Source organism: Artibeus jamaicensis, unplaced genomic scaffold, assembly GCF_021234435.1.
Source record: "Artibeus jamaicensis isolate MK-2021 breed Jamaican fruit bat unplaced genomic scaffold, CSHL_Jam_final scaffold_1964, whole genome shotgun sequence".
Taxonomy (NCBI): domain Eukaryota; kingdom Metazoa; phylum Chordata; class Mammalia; order Chiroptera; family Phyllostomidae; genus Artibeus; species Artibeus jamaicensis.
In genome coordinates, this window is record NW_026522030.1 from 51,383,836 (window position 1) to 51,398,602 (window position 14,767).

The window sequence follows — 14,767 nt, forward strand, 5'->3', positions numbered from 1 at the left end:
TTTTTTAAAATATTATAAATAGCACTATCATTAACATCCTCACACACAAATCTTTGTCAGCAGTTCTCTTGATTTCCTTCGGCTGGAGTTCCCAGAAGTGGAATTACGGGATCAAAGGGCACACACTCTTTTAAAGCTCTTGGTAAAAACTGTTGAGCTGATTTCAATAAAGGTTTCTGCCTGGTCGTATTCCCTCTGACAGATCGTGAGTGTGTCATGTCACTATCCCGCTGCCAGAGCTACATGTCACCCATGCTACTAGTGATTTGTTTTTAACTGTGACAAGTTGATGGAGAAAATACATCATTAATGTAATAATTTTCATTTATTTAATTTTGACAAAGTTGGATATTTTTCAGATACATATGCATTATTCATTTGAATGTAACATTCAAAAATAGGCAAAATAGGAATTGCGCTAGCGGGAATATTTTATTCCTAACATTGATGAGATTATTTCTAGAGGTTCACAGTCAATGACAATGTTGGCTAGTAATGGATGATTGATATTGTTCATCATTTGATATATTTACTTATTCCTACTTTTCTCAAGTTTAAATATATTTTCTGATCAGAATGATTGTTGAATGTTATTAAATGGTTTGGGGGGGGGTTGGCATTAGTAGAGATTACCCATTTTCTTCCTTACAGCATTATATATTACAGAATTCTGAGATTAACTTATCTTTGCTTGTCTGTGGAAAGTAACTCTTTTCATTTATTGTTGAATTGGTTTGCTAACAGTTTCTTTCAACTTCTCTATATGTGGTTAAAATATGTTTTAGGAATTTTTCTATTTCATCTATCAAGTTTTTATACCAGAATTATATGCATGTTTCATAAAATAGTTTGGATAAGTCATTAATTTTTTGTGAAAAAAACATTAAAAGTTCTTGAAAGTGTGGGAAAAAAAAAGATCACAAAATCATCTTCCTGGAATGTTTCAGAGAAGATTCTTAGACAACTTTGAGTCTTTCATAAAATTTACTCTGGTTTTCTGGTCTTGTGACAATTTTATTATGTATTTTCCAAGAATATCATTGACTCTCTTCAATTTTTTTCAGTTTATGAGCATAATATTTTGTGCTTATAGAATATTTACTAAGTTGGCCATATTATAGTAAATGTACAATTATATAATGTTATCATTACTATAATTATATTAAAATGATGTTAAATTATACTAAAAAAAACCAGCCCTATCATTTACTATGTAAACTTATGGCAAGGTAGGCAGCTTTTCTACACCTCACATTTTCTTCTCTAAAATTCAGATGATAATCAATATGTCAATATATGTCAATATGAAAACTGTATGTTGTTTTTAAATAATAATAGAGACATTTTAAGACAGAGAAAGGGAAGGTAGAACTTCCAAATTAACAGAGAAAACAAAACAAAATGAATACAAACCTAATCAAGACAACAAAAGTAAGGACATTAGATGTAAAAATAAATGATTAACATAAAGGAAGAGAGAAAGAATAAAATCAAGTATATCACTCATCACAATAAATACAAGTGGAATGAATAATTCCATAAAGAGAGGACTACATCAACTCGAACAAATAAAATGCAACTATTTTCAAGGATCAAAAGACACAAAAAAATAACAAGAATAAAATGTAGAAAACAAAAGGGTAGAAAAAGAGAAATCAGGCAAATTCGAATGAAAGCAATGTCAACTAGCAAAGGTTAACATGGAATTTAAGATGAATTACAATAAACAGGAGAAAGAACATTATGAATAGATAAAGGCACAATTAATGAAGAAATCACCAACCCCCCAGGCACCAAACTATACTGTGAAAAAATATATAAAACAAAACTTATCAAAAGTACAAGAAACTTGAAAAAATACAAATATATAGAGAGAATTTTGAGTACATCTCTTTTATAACAGAACATGACTATCAGACAAACACTAAGTTTATATCATTGAAATACAAACTACACTTTGTTATCCTATGGGAATTGTATAAAAACTGATCATGTCTTTGACTAAAGAGTAAACTTTAACAAATTATTCAAAGTAGAGACTTCCAGGTTATATGGTCTCATCTTGAGAAAATAAAATGAAGTAAAAAATCAAGTGACCAAATTTTCTGAACTATATCAAAATTAAGAAAATAAACCATGAATCAAACAGAAAATTTAAAAAACTATAATCAACAAAAAAGAAAAAAACTAAAGAAATGTTTACAAAAGAAAAAATGAAAAAATAACCTAAAAAAGTTAAATAAAAATTTAAATATAAAAGCTAAAATTAGTAAAACTGAAAAAAGGGGAGTATTTAAAACAATAAATAAAAAGAAAGATGATCCCCTCAATAGATTGGCAAAACAGAAAAATCATGAACTAAATGCATTAAAATAATTATTAGAAAATAATGCATTATTATTAGAAAATAATGCTTAGTGACCATAACTTTAAAAACTTAAATGGGTAATTACTTACTAAAATGAAATTGAGAAAAGTAGAAATATGAATAGACCAATAACCTTAGTGCAGTGGTTCCCAAATATTTGCTGGGCATTGGGACCACTTGGGATTCGGGATAAATAATTTATTCTTGACTTCCTCCCTCAGCTATTCTGATTTAATTGTTATAGATGTAACCTAGGGATGAGGATGTTCCAAAAGTTCTCCAGGCAATTCCAATGTGCATCAAAGGCAGGAACCCCTGCACTAGCATTTTCCTGTTCAAACGGTGATCTCAGAGCCAAGAACACTGGCATCACCTGGACGTTTGTTACGATGTGTAGAAAATAAGGTTTCACCTCAGACTCTGGGAATCAAAATCTCCAGCTTAAGAAATACACAGGGGATTCATATGCACTTTAAAACTTAAAAAGCCTACAACAGAATTTTAAAGGTGATTTAAAAACACCTTTTAAGAAGGCAAGCAGATATAAATGGGTACACAGCTGGATTTTATCTATTCTTTGTCAAATCTTTAAATTCCAATGCTATTTACACTGTTACAGGTCTTAGAAAATGATGACAAGTCTCCTTACGAAAACACTTTCCTGAGCCTTTATTAGGCCAGCAAAACTTAAATAAGTAAACTTACAACATCCTTCATCAAAACAAAGCAACTAAACAAAAATCCAAAGACCAACAGCATATACAAATGCAATTTAAAGAATCCTAAATAAGATTAAATATATCCAATTCATATATTCCAGCTGACTATAGCAATGTTATCAAAAGAATAATACACTATTATCATTAGGGTTAATTCCATGAAGTGTAGCTCATTAGCAGAAAATCAATCAATATGATACACAACCATATCAATTGATGCTGAAATGTACCCTACACCAAGAAGAGAAACAGCCTTCCCTAATAACAAATCTAAACAAAAATATATATAAAAGCAAACAATAAAAAGTCTTTGGCAAAACTGAACAACAAAGTTTTCTAAAACAGGGGAAACAAGCCTGCCATTCCTAGTTACCCAAGTTCCTTCAACCCTCCTTGCTTTACAAGTTCTTAAAAGTGCAATCTGTAACTAACCCATTCACAAAAAGACAAATACCGTGTGACTTCACTTAGATGAAGTACCGAGAATATTCAAACTCATAGAACAAAGCAAAGTAGTGGCTACCAGAGAGAGGTTGGGGGGAGTGGGGGCTGAGAAGTCGTTCCTTAATGGTAGAGTTTCTGTTTTATAGGAAGAAAAGTTAAGGAGATTGGTTGCACAATGATGTGAATAAGCAATGCCACTAAACTGTATACTTAAAATGATTAAAATGATAACTTTTATGTGACGTGTATTTTGCTACAATTTTTAAATGTGATCTGGAATTTGGGACCCAGACCATTGTTGTTGTCCAGAAAGTATCCAGCCATGTGATGTGCAAAACAGAGGCATTTATTGAAGATACAAGATACCAGAAACATTGTACATAGGACGACGATGCTTCAGTCCCCTTCAAAGCAGGCACCTCGGGACCTCACACAGTTCTCCCAACATCATTAGCAACTTCAGCACAAAGTTCCTTCTGCTCTGATAGCAGAAGCCATGGAAGAAATTTTGCCACAACACATTTCATGCCAAGATCCTGCATCAAAATCTTGGACGCAGTAGTTTTTGGAATCCCCAGATCAGCTCTAGGCCTCATACTGTCAGTTACCAATCTTTGTTGATTGCTGATTACAACCCATACACATTCAACACTCTCAGTGTTCTGCTTGTTGCAGGGCTTCCAGAATGTGGATCACTTCCAACAGATTCTCAACCATCTTTGAAGCATTTGTGCCACACTTTTATTTGCATGGCTCTCATTGCATCGTCCCAGAAAGCCTTCAGAGTCACCTGAATAGTTTCTTCAGAGGAATGTTCAAGCTTAATGCAAAATTTGATGCAGATTCATTGCTCTACATGTTCAGTCATTTTGAATGTGACAGCCACACAGTACACATGCTCACTCAATGGCATCCACTGCCCCTCTCACTAGTCCCACTGAAGTTGTCTTTGTTCATGCATGCACATTCGAGTCCACTCTTCTTGACTGGCAGGTTACATCAAGGTCACACAAACCGTTCTTGTTATATTAACAATGGCTGGACTTTTTCCAGACTGACCATATAATATGTGTGTATATATATGTATGTTGCTCTGGATCTTTTTTTTTTTGCACTTGTGAGAATTTAATGAATTCCCCTTTGTGTGGCTTCAAGCTACCAGCACACAAGCCCCACCAACACTCCTCAGTGCTTCTGCTAAAGAATTTGGCCTTCACAACGACAGGCTGCTTTGGGAGCAATCCCTTCCCCAGAACTCTGCAGTAGCCCGATCTCACGACATCAATGATGAGAGCGGCTGCGGGCCCATTTTTGGCAGCATTTACTGGTGTCTGCTCACTGACCAAGGTCCACAGTTTACCGAGCTTGACAGTTGGGGCAGAAGCTCTGGATCCTCTTTAAGTGGTCATGCCTCATACCAACTTTCCCAAAGTAACCCGAGTGATGTCTGTCGGAGTTGATCCTGTGATGATGCAGGCCACCAGCATCGCCGTGGCCTCCCCAGTGCTTCCTGTGCTTGCGGATGCAGCTGTGCTGTGGCTGACATGGCCCCTAAGTTTCCCGGTCCTCCTCAGTCTGAATGGCATGTTGGTGGCCGAGATGTAAGAGGGAAACCTCCACGAAGCCCCACGAGGTATGGGACCTGTTGCTCTGGATCCTGATGAAGTCAGTGCCCACTCTTTTGTTCTTCGGTATCTTCCCACCCAGGACATATTGTTGTTCCTCCTTTTTACTTAGAGGATATTCTATCCAGATGCAGAGTTTGGCCTCAGAACAGTGTAAGGCAGTCAGTCCCTTGGCTACTGTAAGTAAAGATCTGAATACAGGTTGAGACTGAGGGCTCTAGAGCTGACACAATTGGATCTGAATAAGTAACAATAATAAAAATAAATAACAATAATAACCCTGATAACAATAATAGTGGGTATCACTTACTGAGTGTTTATTATATGACAGGTTCTGTGCTAAGCACTCTAAACTCTACCTCAGTTCAATTTCCAGATTTGCTCCTTTTTTATTAATGACTTTGAATAAATAATGAAACTCTCTGTCCCCCCCAATTCCTATAATAATAACGCTGAAACCATAGATTTTGGGTGAGTGCTAAATGAGAAAGTCATAAAGTGCTCAGGGTTCAATACAAACTCATTGGTAAAGGCAACAGCTGTAATACAAATAACAGTGTTAGTCAAAGTTAATAAGCACAGCTTTCAACCAATTCCAATGACAGCTGGTCCTTCATTGAGCAAGCCTCTATAATAAAGAGGTGGGCTTTTCTCACCCCACCATAGGCAAGACCATACCAGATAGTATATGGAAACCCTCAGTTTCCATTAGTGAGGCAATGGAAAGACAGATGAGACCAAGTTCATGAAAAGGCCTGGTTTCTGGTGATAAGGAGTTAGGTTCTAGCCCAGAGTGGAGAATGTCTGAATTTACATTAGGAAATAAAATCAGATGGTGAGATATCTTCCCATACTCTTCCTCCTCACCCCCCCTCCTCCATTTCCTAACCCTGCTGTTCTCTGGGTTTACAGCCTTTTGAATTGCTACTTCAAAAAATCTCTAAACCTAGGGGATGTTAGTGGGATAAAATAAAACTTAAATGTCTACAATTTCTCAGGGAACCAACACTGCTATTTTTTCATGTGATAAAAGATAGAAAAACCACCACTTTTAAAATTCAATCTAGTTACACTAGTCATGTAGTTATGGGGTAAGCCTCCAGGATTCTACCAAGTGGTTATCCTTCAGCCTCAGTTTTAGTGCGCTTAGAAAAAGTTTCTAAGCTTTCACATACCCTCATGGAGATTTTACTGAAGGGCGGGGAGAATGTGAATTGGAGGTTAAGCCAGAGATATGAACTTTATATTAGATAGCTAATGAAAGTTATTTTACTATATGCCTAAAAAGACCTATATTTAAATTTGACTATTCTCATCTGCTAGAATCAAAATTCTAGCAGGCTTATGAGTGTGTGTGGGGGGAAGAGAGAGAGATCAAATTTGACACCCAGTTCCTATTTTTATGAAAATACAAAAGACATAAACTAAATTTTTAAAACTTTTTGTAATGACTTACAAAGTTACAGAAGTCAAAAAGGCACTTTGGTATTGGCAAAAGATGGGCATATATAGATCAGTGAGGTGGACCAGAAATAGACATAAATACATGCTTATTGATACTTGCTAAGAGTAGGGAGGCAACCCAATGGGGGGAAAAAGTCTTTTAAACAAATAGTGCTGGATTAACTGGATCTCCACAATAAAAAAATAGGACACCTACCCCTACCTCACACCTTGTGTGATGTATACATATAATGGGCCGGTACTGCGCAACAAAAAGGAATAAACTATTGACACATGCAACCACCTGGATAAAACGCACAGCCAAGCCAAACAAAAAAAGAATACATGCTATATGATACCATTTACATAGAATTCTAGAAATGTAAACTAACCTATAGTGACAGAAAAGAGATCAGAGGTCATCGGAGGATGAAAGTAGAGAGTAGGGATAGATTCCAAAGCAGTCAGAAATGTTCACCATCTTGATTATGGTGATGGTTTTACAGTTATAGACATATAAGAAACTCGTCTTACTTTATATATGTACCCCTTCCCTTTCCTTCCTTTCCATGTATATAAATACCATAGAGAGGTAGGCAATTTATTTTTATGTAAATTATACCCCAATGAGTTCTCTTTGAGCAAGTGATGTTTAACTACTGGTCTCCAAATTTTTAGAGTGACAATATTGCCACATGACAAAAAAAAAATCACAAATGAATCAGAAATATCCTATAATCAGGAAAACCCTATCAGTCACATAATTTTTTCAACTTCTAGCAAGCCACCTTAACAGTTTCCTCACTGACGATCATGTACATCCCAGCAACAGCATAGCACACACACCAAACCAAAGCATAAAAACAGTAAACAGGCCTTCTCCAATTCATCACTTTGGGAGAAGAGAAACTTGCTCCCTCTAAGACTAGTATTTTGAATCAGTAATTATATGACAGCAGTACAACTCTCAGTCTGACACATTCCTACAAAATTTATCAGACCATGAATGCTACACAAGGCTTAAAGTTTAGAACATCTCCAAATAGCTGTGTCTGGGTGCAGTGTACCGGAAGAAGAGGCATACTGTAACTGTCTCTATAAAACACCCACTTTTCCTGGTGTAGGTCAGGTCCAGAGATAGGGATGGTCTCCTTACTATAGTACCAGCTATAATTTATTTAGTCTGTTACTGGTCTAAGGTTCCATTGTATACACTGAACATTGTCTCTGGCCAGGCACTGCCTTCGATGTTAGTTCTACAAGTGGAAGAACACAATTCGTACCTGAAATAGTTCAGAATTCACTAAAAGAAACAGACAAGTAAATAGTGATAAAAATGCAGTAAACGCTATTATTCTATGGCTGTACTAAAGAAAGGGTCTGGAGAAGTCTCACTGATGAGATGTCAAAGAAGTACAGGAATTCTAGGCAAAGAAACAACATGGACAAGCCGATGAGGAGAGAGGCCCATGGCCAAGGCTAAGGCTAAATGCCAGGTCCAGCAGAAACCGCAGCATGAAGGGCCACAGTAGATGCCATACTAAGGGTTAGACTTAACCTAGAGTGGGAACCTTTGAAAACATATAAAGAGGGGAATAAAATAATCATATTTGCACACTATCGAGATCACTATGATGTATAATGAATATATCACAGGGATTATGACCGAAGGCAAAATGTCAGCTATAGAGATTACAAAAACTATCTTAAAATCTAGGTGCTCTAGTTAAAAGAACAGAATGCAAATATTTGTTTCAAAAATGGTAATGCATTAAGATTCAGTGTCAACTATTTTCTTCTTTTCAAAAGATACAACTGCTTTATTTTTTTGAATTTGAATTTCATTTGACATTCAATACTATTTTACATTAGTTTCAGGTGTACATCATATTGGTTAGACATTTCCATACCTTACAAAGGGATCCCCAGTGAGTCTAATACCCACCTGACACCATACCCAGTTATTAAAATATTACTGACTGTATTCCCTGTGATCCACTGCACATCCCTAAGACCATTTTGCATCTACCAATTTGTACTTCTTAATCCCTTCATCCTTCTCAGTGCCAACTATCTTCTTTTTAAACTATTTTGCCTTCCTCATTTCAGAGCAACCCATCAGTGGCCTTTCCTCATCCATCTGCTCGTTTTTCTACATGCTCTCTCAAAATTCACAGTGCTCCCTTCTTCACCTGTTAACACTATGCAAGGTAATGCAATTTACGTGGGTTATTCTGGATATCAACTCTAACATACCAAGTATAAAATGGCAGAGCACTTTATATCCTGATGAAGATGGTAATTTTACAATTCTTGCTTACTTATTGTTATGCTTAGAACATAGCTCAATTCAGAAAATGACTGCAATCCAAAATATCAAATTTTGAAAACAATTCCACTTCATTCACAAAGCGTCACAAAATAAACAACGGAGACATAATCTCCCATCACGTAGCCGGCCAGTGGCCCATGACACACACCAAGACACAAGAGCGCTCAGAGAACTGCGCTTCCATGCAACTTCCTTGTGCCAGGGGTTACCTGTAGCCTCCTCCTAGATCCCCAGAGGTCTCTAACCCCAGGTTCAGAGCCCCCAAATCTCTACCCCAGCCTGAAGATCCAGACCTTTTTTCCCAGATGGCTCACAGGCACTGAAACAAACCAACAAAAGATAAAAAAGATGAACAGTGAAAGGACAGCAAACTCACAATTACTAAGAACCACACCTAAAACAAAAACAAAGTAAGAGGACAGCTAGATCAGGAGCAGAACCACAGAAATGAAGATCACATGGAGGGTTATCAACAGGGGAGTGGGAGCAGGAGAAGGGGGGAGAAGGTACAGAAAATAAGTAGCATAGACAGTAGATAGAAAATAGGGGAGAGGGCAAGAATAGTATGGGAAATATAGAATCTAAAGAACTTGAGACACGTGGTCATAAACTAAAGGGGGTAATGGTGGGGGAGGAGGGTGCAGGGGAATAAAGGGGGGAAACAGAAATGTAATGGCACAATCAATAAAATATATTTAAAAAAAAGAAAGAAAGAAAAAACCCACAGCTGTACTGAAGTATAACTTAAATAACCTTTTAGCATGTACAATTCAGAGGTTTTTAGAATATTCAAAACACTGTACAACCATCACCAATATCTAATTCCCGAACATTTAAGTCACCTTAAAAAGAAACCCTGTACCATTAATAGTCACATACCCATTTCCCTCACTCCCCAGCCTCTGGCAACCACTAATCAACTTTCTATGTTTATGATTTTGCCTGTTTCAGACATACCCTATAAATGAAACTATGTAATACGTGAAAAATAAATGCACCTTGTCAGTGTTTGTTTCACGTCATTAACAAGTACACATGATGATTTTTAATGATAATAAACTTGAATCTGAAATTTAAGTGGTTTTCTTCCTCCTGAATGACATGGGGATATGGATATGTTCAAAGTATAGGGAAGTATCTTTATTGGGATCAGGAATTACAAATATTTCAGCGAAAACAGGAATCTGCCCCTAGTTGTAGTATATAAAATGAAATGAAAGAGTTCAAGGTCCGTGAAGACCAGCATACAAGTCAAAAGACCCAAAAGGATTTGTAATAACTTCGAAAACCAAAACCTGAATTTTTCTTAAGTTCTTCTTCCATCCAATGACATTATTATGCAAAGCCAAGAGTCAAATGATCCCCCATAGGTACTTGCTTTAAATTAATAGATATCTTGATACTCTTTTATAATTACAAAAAAGAACGAAGAAATGAGATTTTAGTAGATTTGCCTAATAACTTTAAATCACATTCTATAACCCCATGAGGTAGAAACATTAACACTCAGGTAGGTAGGTCAGTAGGTAGAGCGATCGATCAATCGATACATAGATAGCTATTTTTTTTTACTTTATTGCACTTACAAAATATTACAATAGAATTGACCCCTCTTTCCCATCATGATGCTCTAATATGCAACTGAGGGTTCCCCAGGTGCAGTTTTAAAAGACAATACAAGCTTAGCTTCTGCAAAGCTCAGTGATTTAACTAACCTGGAACAAGTCCACTCTTATCTGTGATATCGAACAATCCCAGCTTTCCAGCTGTGAGGAGAAAAAATGCTTTGCATTATTAAACTGTAGCCAGATGCTGCAAAAGCAGACCTTCTGAGTACGGAGAGGGAAAAGAATTTAAATTGAAAGGAAACTTCAGATGCAGACAGGCTTGTAAAAAGAACCAGAGACACGTGAGTGAAGGAGCAACAGCAGAAACTGTGCAGAGCAGTGGGTACAGTCACAGCATAACCTATGAGTAGTTACGACTGAGACTTCTTCCCACGTGGCCTTTTAACCTCCGCTCTAAAGAATGTGAATATTCCACAAAGAAATTAAAAATACGTTATTGCAGCATTTTTAAAAATGCAACAAACTGCAGCCTATTTAAGTGCAAGGGCCCTTGGAAGTTTTCTGCTGCTTCGCACTGTAGAAACTAAGTGCCTATATTAATACACTGAGATTTCACCTAGACTTGATGTTACCTTATGACATCATTTCAGATATCACAGATTCTGCAATATAGTTAAAAGGAAAGGAAAAATAAAATTTGAATAACTAACCATAGCCCAAGAACCAGTCCTTTCTCTCATAGATTTGTGAAAGAAGAGTATTCACTGTGTTTAAATTGCTCCTGTGACTGAGTAACAAGTGGGTCCCCGGCCTATAAATGCAAGGCCCATGGTCCTGGAGAAAAATCAGAGTAGAGAACAAGAGGGGGGCTCCTGAGCTCAAGCAACTGCGAGAACTTGGGGAAGAAGGAGGCTCTCTCCTTCATCAGTGCTCTGATCCCACGGCCTCCAAATCTCTCAGCTGACATCCCTCCCCAGGTTCATCCCCACTGAGGCGAGGGTCGCTCAGTTTTCGCCTCCATCATCTCCTCACCGGCTACCCACTGCCCCTTGTCCCAGAAGCTACAGCTGGCACAGCTGCCCCCCAGGGACTCAGTATGGCACCCACTGTGAGTGCCAGGAGATCCAGATTTGTTCCTGCTAAAAATCTCAACAGAAAGATTTCTCGTTTCTTTCTCTTTCACAGCAGAGCATACTCATAAATACTTAGGCCAAACTTCTCTCTCTTTAACACAAGGTAGTGCACCACAATAAACTGTATTATTTTTAGGGGATGGAGACAAGGAGAAAAGTAATAATGATGTAGTGGGATTACTATTAACTTAATGTTTTGACCCATGCAAAAAAAAAATGAGTTTTAACCTACATTTGCCAATAAGTAATTGAGACCTTAGGCAAATCACTTAACCTCTTTGCACTGTTTTCGTAAGTAAAGAGGAGAAGTTGGGCTATCAATGTCTAAGTACTGACATCCTGTTTTCTCAAATAATGCTTCTGAGAGTGTGTCAAGCAAAAAAAAAAAAAACCCTTGGGTTACAGTAGTAAGTTACTCATTTTTAAAAACAAATGTTTACAATGCAAAACACCAATCATAATAAAGACAGAGTTCTTCAACCCTGCCTAGGGTAATCCGGTAACATGCACAGAATAGTTTGGACAGAAAAGATGAACAAAATGTTTAGGGTGGATTTGACAGTCCTGGCAAAGAAGAGAACATGTCACTTGGGAGAAGGAAAAAGAAGGGAATTTGGTATACTTGGTATCTGAACAGCATTTCCAGCCATGACATAGAACAAGATTCATAAGGAGTAAGCCATCAAGAGCCTTTAAGAAAGTCAGATTTGTGTTTTATGAAGTGTATTCATATATAGCATCTGAGAAAGAGTGAGGAAAGAATAGAGACAATTTTAAGGATTTTGCACAATTTGAGGCAAAAAATTATAGACTGTAGAACCCAAATAATGATCATGGGAAAATGGGAGGTGGAAGTGGATTCTAGAGACCTTCAAGAGGAGACAATGAATGAATATGTTGAGGAGGAGAATGAATATGTTCAGGTCCTTTAGAAGGAACTCATGAGCTACTCTAGCCAAGTGTGTCTGGGTAGGTTCTGGGGGCCCCAAGATATCTTACAAGGAGAAAAACTCCAATGTGGTAGAAAAGGAAATAAATTGAATTTTAGAAATGTTAATGAGTCGTCATGGGACACAGAGGAAGACTGGCCCCACAAGTCACTGAGCACATGGATCTGGAACACTGGAACAGAGATCTGTTCTAAAGGTACATATCTAGGAATAACAAAAAGTGACCATAAATTATTATTTCAGGTCTTATACTTAGGTCTTTGATCCATTTTAATTAATTTTTATACATGGGGACAACCTATAATCTGGTTTCATTCGTTTGCATGTGTCTTTCCAATTTTCCCAGCACATTTATTGAAGAGGCTTTCTTTTCTCCATTGTGTGTTTTTGGATCTTTTGTTAAAATTTTTTGCCCATATGCATGCAGATTTATTTCTAGACCCTCAATTCTGTTTCATTCATTTTTGTGTCTCTTCTTCTGCCAATACCATGCTGTTTTGATTATCAGAGCTCTGTAGTATATTTTGAAGTCAAGTAGTATGATACCTCCAGTTTAGTTCTATTTTCTCGGGATTGCTTCGGCTGTTTAGGGTTTAAACTTATGGACCTTGATCATAGAGAACATTATATGAATTTGATCCCAAAGACAAGGAAAGTAAAGGGAAAAATAAATGAATTGGACTATTTCAAACTAAAAAGTTTTTGTGCAGCAAAAGAAACTGACAGCAAAACAAAAAGGCAACCAATCAAATGGGATAAGATATTTGCAAAAAAAAAAAAACAGCTCTCACAAAGTGTTACTATCCAAAGTACTCTTGGATATAGAGTACTCTTACAATAAAGAACTCTTACAACTCAACACCAAGCAAACAATCCAATAAAAAAATGGGCAGAGGATCTGAACAGACACTTACCTGAAGACATACAAATGGCCAACAGATATATGAAAAGATCCTCAACTTTGCTCTTAGAGAAATGCAAATCAAAACTATAATGAGATGTCACCTCACACCTATATAACAAGACAAATGATAACAAGTGTTGGAGAGGTTGTGGAGAAAAAGGAACCCTTATTCACTGCTGGTGGGAATGTCACCTGGTACAGCCACCATGGAAAACTGTGTGGTAGCTCCTCAAAAAAATTAGAATACAGTTACCATATGACCCAGCAACCCTCTCTCCTGGTGTCTATCTGAAAAAGCTTGAAAACATTTATTTGCAAAGGTATATATGTTCATTGCAGCATTTTTCATAGTAGCCAAGACATGGTGACAATCAAAGTGTCCTTTGATGGCAGATTGGATAAATAAGATGTGGTACAATGTATAATATGGAATACTACTCAGTCGTAAAAAAAGATGAAATACTGCCATTTGTGACAACATGAAAGGATCTTAAGAATATTATGCTGTGCAAAATAAGTCAGTCTGAAAAACCTAAGAACCATATGATTTCTCTCATATGTGGGATATAAAGCTGAAACTGATAGACACAGACAACAGTAAGTTGGTTACTAAGGAAAAGAAAGTGGGGGGAGGGGGACTAATGGGTAAAGGGGGCCAAATATATGAGGACAGAAGATGATGTGACTTTCAGTGATGAGCACACAATGCTATATACAGATGATATATCATAGACATTCACACTTGAAACCTCTATGATCTTACTAACTTAAGTCACACCAATAAAATGAATTTTAAAAAATGATTGTACCTAAAATTCCCAAAGGAAAAGAAAACAGAAAATTTCCTGGACCACCAGAAAATGGCCTTGCTTTCAAAAGTATAAGCAACAAAAGCAAAAATAAGCAGGTGGGGCCACATCAAATTAAAAAGCATCTACGCAGCAAAGGAAACAAACAGCGCACAACCTCTGCAATGGGAGAAAATGGCTACAAACCATACATCTAATAAGGGTTAATCTCCAAAATATATAAGAAGTTCCTAAACTTAATAGCAAATGACAATAACAAAAATAAGTAACTAATAACCTGAAATAAAATGGACTTTTATCCACAGGCGACATATAAATGGCCAACAGGTATATTTTCAAAGGCTCCCTGTGACCAATCATCAGGAAATGCAACTCAAAAAATGAGTTATCATCTCATTCCTGTCCGGAGGATTGTGATCAAAAGACAAGCAAGTCAACCTGTGCTGTGGATGATGTGGAGAAACTGGGATCC

General features: G+C 36.8%; 1 protein-coding gene and 1 pseudogene across 9 annotated transcripts in view; both read right to left on the bottom strand.

Moving 5' to 3' along the window:
* The window catches only part of NFIB (nuclear factor I B), a 238,606-nt gene that overhangs the window by 79,049 nt on the left and 144,790 nt on the right, over nucleotides 1-14,767 (bottom strand). The gene's annotated exons all lie outside the window — the stretch shown is intronic.
* Nucleotides 4,682-9,557, bottom strand: LOC128626012 (60S ribosomal protein L27a-like; annotated as a pseudogene).